Here is a 6,000-nt window from a genome sequence, read left to right as displayed (position 1 = left end):
GCAGCACTGACGGTGACAGCCGCATGCAGGTCACTGTCAGTGCTGCTGCTGCTGCCCAATCACTATGACAGGGGCGTGCTTTCATGGCTGAAAGCACGTCCCTGCTGCACTGCTGCACCTCTATGGGTGCCGCTTCTAATGCTTTTTTTAATGGGCTTTTAGAGCCCCCTGCATGGCCACGCCCCTGCCCGCCCCCTGCTTCCGGCAATTTACAATTAGCAGCGAGAGGCACCGTTCAAGGTGCCTCCGCAATCGTTTTTTTAATGCTAAAGCACATTAGGTTACTATAAGAAGATACTTATGACACAGAACATGTCTCTATATTTTTTAAATCCCTTTAATGACAGGGGAGGCACTGCCTCCCCTGACTGCACGTCCCTGATATATATATTATACATATATATATATATGTATACATGTATATATATATTTTTTTATATATATATATATATATATATATATACACACACACACACACACACACACACACACACACACACACACACAAACTGCTTATATATATTCATATACAGTATGGCGGTGTGGATAATGAAATGGTTATCATTACTGCCTCACAGCACTGATTCCCATTATGGTCCTAACTGTGTGGAGTTTGTATATTCTCCTCATGTTCCCCTTTATAGTATATAATGTAATGAGCCTCCCCAGTGTTGGACTAGGGAATGAAAGGCCCACCGGCAGAATGCAGTGGCAGTGGCCCATGCTTAAGTGTGGACATAGTTATCACAGTACAGATGGTGTAATGGTTAGTGTTGCTGCCTTGCATCCCATAGGTTCAATTTCCACCATGGACCTCAGTGTGTGGAATTTATACATACTGCAGTTCCATGGGTATTCCAGTTTCCTGGTAGGTTGTCTCCCAACAAAAACGTAGCACCTAGTGTGTACATGGGCAGACTAATTGAGCCGCCAAGTGGTTCTTATCTGCTGCTACAATTAGAGAATGCATGTTATGAGCCTCTTGATAAATATATATAGTAAATTCTATAGAGCAGTGGTTCACAAACTTTTTTGAATCCCGGTGCCCTAGAGTATTAGAATTTTTAATTTTTTTTACGGCACCCCTTGGCCAAAAGTTTCTTATTGAGAAATGTAGACAGAAATATTACATTAAGTAAATTGTGTTTATATGTCATCCTCAGGTTCCAATGTGTGGTGAAGGACAAGATTTGCTTCTGTTTGTCCACATATTTTATGATTGACAGCCACCAGCACTGGTTTGCCTATGACATTGACCATAAATAATTTTAATTGGTCAAGGACCACTAATCCAAGGCACCCCTGCAAGTGTCCCAAGACACCCCAGGGTGCCATGCACACAGTGTGAGAACCACTGCTATATAGTATAGTAGAAAATACACCATAGTCATCTGCAGTATAATGTAACATATGTATAATGTAAGTTCACAGTCTGGAACCTGATCCCAAGAGTCTAGGGTGGGCCCCACTGCGGGTTTCCCCTGTACACCTGAGGGCAAGTCCAACCCTAACCCGGCCTCCTGTATAGAATGCAATGTCTCCCCTCATGGACTCTGAGCCAATAAAGCAATATGTAGCAACACTGAATGAACACCCTAATAAAAGTAAAAGCTGTTTAAGTGAGAAACGCATTTTCATTTTTTTATGATTTATTATTTTTTTCCCCAACCCTGGTCTTCCAAAGAGAAGATTTAAAACAAAAAAAAAATCTTCCAAAGGGAAGATTTAAAACAAAAAAAAAAAAAAAATAGGGAGGGGGACTTGGAGCCATCACCTGATGGTGGAGTATGATGGCAGATGTTCATCTTAACAGTCACAGACCCTGCCCAACATGCTAATGGTTTTCAGTCTCCTTATATGTCACTTTATATCATGAACATTAAGGGTTATGGAGAGTTTGGTCCCTTTTTCTAAATTGTTTTTTAAATATACAATATGTATATACTTTATTCATTTATAATGCTTACTATATGCTAATCAATATTTCTTGATTTCTGTATGTCAATTACGCATAAATAAAGTGCAAGCATTGTATCATTTAAAATCACAATGCATTATGGGTAAACTAATTTGCATATGCAAATTATGTTGAATGTAATGCAGTATGATAAAGTATATATATACATATATATATTATACATATATATATATATATACATGTATATATATATATTTCTATATATATATATATATATATATACACACACACACAAACTGCTTATATATATTCAAACATACATATACAGTATGGCGGTGTGGATAATGAAATGGTTATCATTACTGCCTCACAGCACTGATTCCCACCATGGTCCTAACTGTGTGGAGTTTGTATATTCTCCTCATGTTCCCCTTTATAGTATATAATGTAATGAGCCTCCCCAGTGTTGGACTAGGGAATGAAAGGCCCACCGGCAGAATGCAGTGGCAGTGGCCCATGCTTAAGTGTGGGCATAGTTATCACAGTACAGATGGGGTAATGGTTAGTGTTGCTGCCTTGCATCCCTGAGGCACTAAGGTCATAGGTTCAATTCCCACCATGGACCTCAGTGTGTGGAATTTATACATAATGGTATTCCAGTTTCCTGGTAGGTTGTCTCCCAACAAAAACGTAGCACCTACTGTGTACATGGGCAGACTAACTGAGCCGCCAAGTGGTTCTTATCTGCTGTTACAATTAGAGAATGCATGTTATGAGCCTCTTGATAAATATATGTAGTAAATTCTATAGAGCAGTGGTTCACAAACTTTTTTGAATCCCGGCGCCCTAGAGTATTAGAATTTTTAAAAAAATTTACGGCACCCCTTGGCCAAAAGTTTCTTATTGAGAAATGTAGACAGAAATATTACATTAAGTAAATTGTGTTTATATGTCATCCTCAGGTTCCAATGTGTGGTGAAGGACAAGATTTGCTTCTGTTTGTCCACATATTTTATGATTGACAGCCACCAGCACTGGTTTGCCTATGACATTGACCATAAATCATTTTAATTGGTCATGGACCACTAATCCAAGGCACCCCTGCAAGTGTCCCAAGACACCCCAGGGTGCCATGCACACAGTGTGAGAACCACTGCTATATAGTATAGTAGAAAATACACCATAGTCATCTGCAGTATAATGTAACATATGTATAATGTAAGTTCACAGTCTGGAACCTGATCCCAAGAGTCTAGGGTGGGCCCCACTGCGGGTTTCCCCTGTACACCTGAGGGCAAGTCCAACCCTAACCCGGCCTCCTGTATAGAATGCAATGTCTCCCCTCATGGACTCTGAGCCAATAAAGCAATATGTAGCAACACTGAATGAACACCCTAATAAAAGTAAAAGCTGTTTAAGTGAGAAACGCATTTTCATTTTTTTACGATTTATTATTTTTTCCCCAACCCTGGTCTTCCAAAGGGAAGATGTAAAACAAAAAAAAATCTTACAAAGGGAAGATTTAAAACAAACAAAAAAAAAGGTAGGGAGGGGGACTTGGAGCCATCACCTGATGGTGGAGTATGATGGCAGATGTTCATCTTAACCGCCACACACCCTCCCCAATATGATAATGGTTTTCAGTCTCCTTATATGTCACTTTATATCATGAACATTAAGGGTTATGGAGAGTTTGGTCCCTTTTTCTAAATTGTTTTTTATATATACAATATATATATACTTTATTCATTTATAATGCTTACTATATGCTAATCAATATTTCTTGATTTCTGTATGTCAATTACGCATAAATAAAGTGCAAGCATTGTATCATTTAAAATCACAATGCATTATGGGTAAACTAATTTGCATATGCAAATTATGTTGAATGTAATGCAGTATGATAAAGTATATATATACATATATATATTTCTCTGACGTCCTAGTGGATGCTGGGACTTCCGTAAGGACCATGGGGAATAGCGGCTCCGCAGGAGACTGGGCACAAAGTAAAAGCTTTAGGACTAGCTGGTGTGCACTGGCTCCTCCCCCCATGACCCTCCTCCAAGCCTCAGTTAAGATTTTGTGCCCGGCCGAGAAGGGTGCAATCTAGGTGGCTCTCCTGAGCTGCTTAGAAGTAAAAGTATACTTAGGTTTTTTATTTTCAGTGAGTCCTGCTGGCAACAGGCTCACTGCAGCGCGGGACTAAGGGGAGAAGAAGCGAACTCACCTGCGTGCAGAGTGGATTGGGCTTCTTGGCTACTGGACATTAGCTCCAGAGGGACGATCACAGGTTCAGCCTGGATGGGTCCCGGAGCCGCGCCGCCGGCCCCCTTACAGAGCCAGAAAAGCGAAGAGGTCCGGAGAAAGCAGCGGCAGAAGACGTTCCTGTCTTCAGATAAGGTAGCGCACAGCACTGCAGCTGTGCGCCATTGCTCTCAGCACACTTCACACTCCGGTCACTGAGGGTGCAGGGCGCTGGGGGGGAGCGCCCTGAGACGCAATAAAACTTGATAAAAACCTTATGTGGCTAAAGAAATGCATCACATATAGCTCCTGGGCTATATGGATGCATTTAACCCCTGCCAGTTTTCCAGAAAAAAGCGGGAGAAAAGGCCGCCGTGAAGGGGGCGGAGCCTATCTCCTCAGCACACAAGCGCCATTTTCTTTCACAGCTCCGCTGGAAGGACGGCTCCCTGACTCTCCCCTGCAGACTACACTACAGAAACAGGGTAAAACAAGAGAGGGGGGCACTATTGGCAGCTAATATATAATACAGCAGCTATAAAGGGAGTAACACTTATATAAGGTTATCCCTGAATATATTAGAGATGAGCGGGTTCGGTTTCTCTGAATCCGAACCCGCCAGAACTTCATGTTTTTTTTCACGGGTCCGAGCGACTCGGATCTTCCCGCCTTGCTCGGTTAACCCGAGCGCGCCCGAACGTCATCATGACGCTGTCGGATTCTCGCGAGGCTCGGATTCTATCGCGAGACTCGGATTCTATATAAGGAGCCGCGCGTCGCCGCCATTTTCACACGTGCATTGAGATTGATAGGGAGAGGACGTGGCTGGCGTCCTCTCCATTTAGATTATAAGAGACTGAGAGAGATTTACTGGAGCTGACTAGGAGGAGTACTGTTACTGTAGAAGTGTAGAGACTGAGTGGAGAGAGTTTACTAGTGAGGACAGTGCAGTTTACTTTATAATCCGTTCTCTGCCTGAAAAAAGCGATACACAGCACACAGTGACTCAGTCACATACCATATCTGTGTGCACTGCTCAGGCTCAGGCCAGTGTGCTGCATCATCTATTATCTATATATAATATTATATATATCTGTCTGACTGCTCAGCTCACACAGCTTATAATTGTGGGGGAGACTGGGGAGCACTACTGCAGTGCCAGTTATAGGTTATAGCAGGAGCCAGGAGTACATAATATATTATATAGTGAGTGACCACCAGACACACAGTGCAGTTTATTTAATATATCCGTTCTCTGCCTGAAAAAAGCGATACACACAGTGACTCAGTCAGTCACATACCATATCTGTGTGCACTGCTCAGGCTCAGGCCAGTGTGCTGCATCATCTATTATCTATATATAATATTATATATATCTGTCTGATTGCTCAGCTCACACAGCTTATAATTGTGGGGGAGACTGGGGAGCACTACTGCAGTGCCAGTTATAGGTTATAGCAGGAGCCAGGAGTACATAATATATTATATAGTGAGTGACCACCAGACACACAGTGCAGTTTATTTAATATATCCGTTCTCTGCCTGAAAAAAGCGATACACACAGTGACTCAGTCAGTCACATACCATATCTGTGTGCACTGCTCAGGCTCAGGCCAGTGTGCTGCATCATCTATTATCTATATATAATATTATATATATCTGTCTGACTGCTCAGCTCACACAGCTTATAATTGTGGGGGAGACTGGGGAGCACTACTGCAGTGCCAGTTATAGGTTATAGCAGGAGCCAGGAGTACATAATATATTATATAGTGAGTGACCACCAGACACACAGTGCAGTTTATTTAATATATCCGTTCTCTGCCTGAAAAAAG

The sequence above is a fragment of the Pseudophryne corroboree genome, chromosome 5 (assembly GCF_028390025.1).
Source record: "Pseudophryne corroboree isolate aPseCor3 chromosome 5, aPseCor3.hap2, whole genome shotgun sequence".
Classification (NCBI taxonomy): domain Eukaryota; kingdom Metazoa; phylum Chordata; class Amphibia; order Anura; family Myobatrachidae; genus Pseudophryne; species Pseudophryne corroboree.
Note: the sequence above shows the minus strand (reverse complement) of the source record.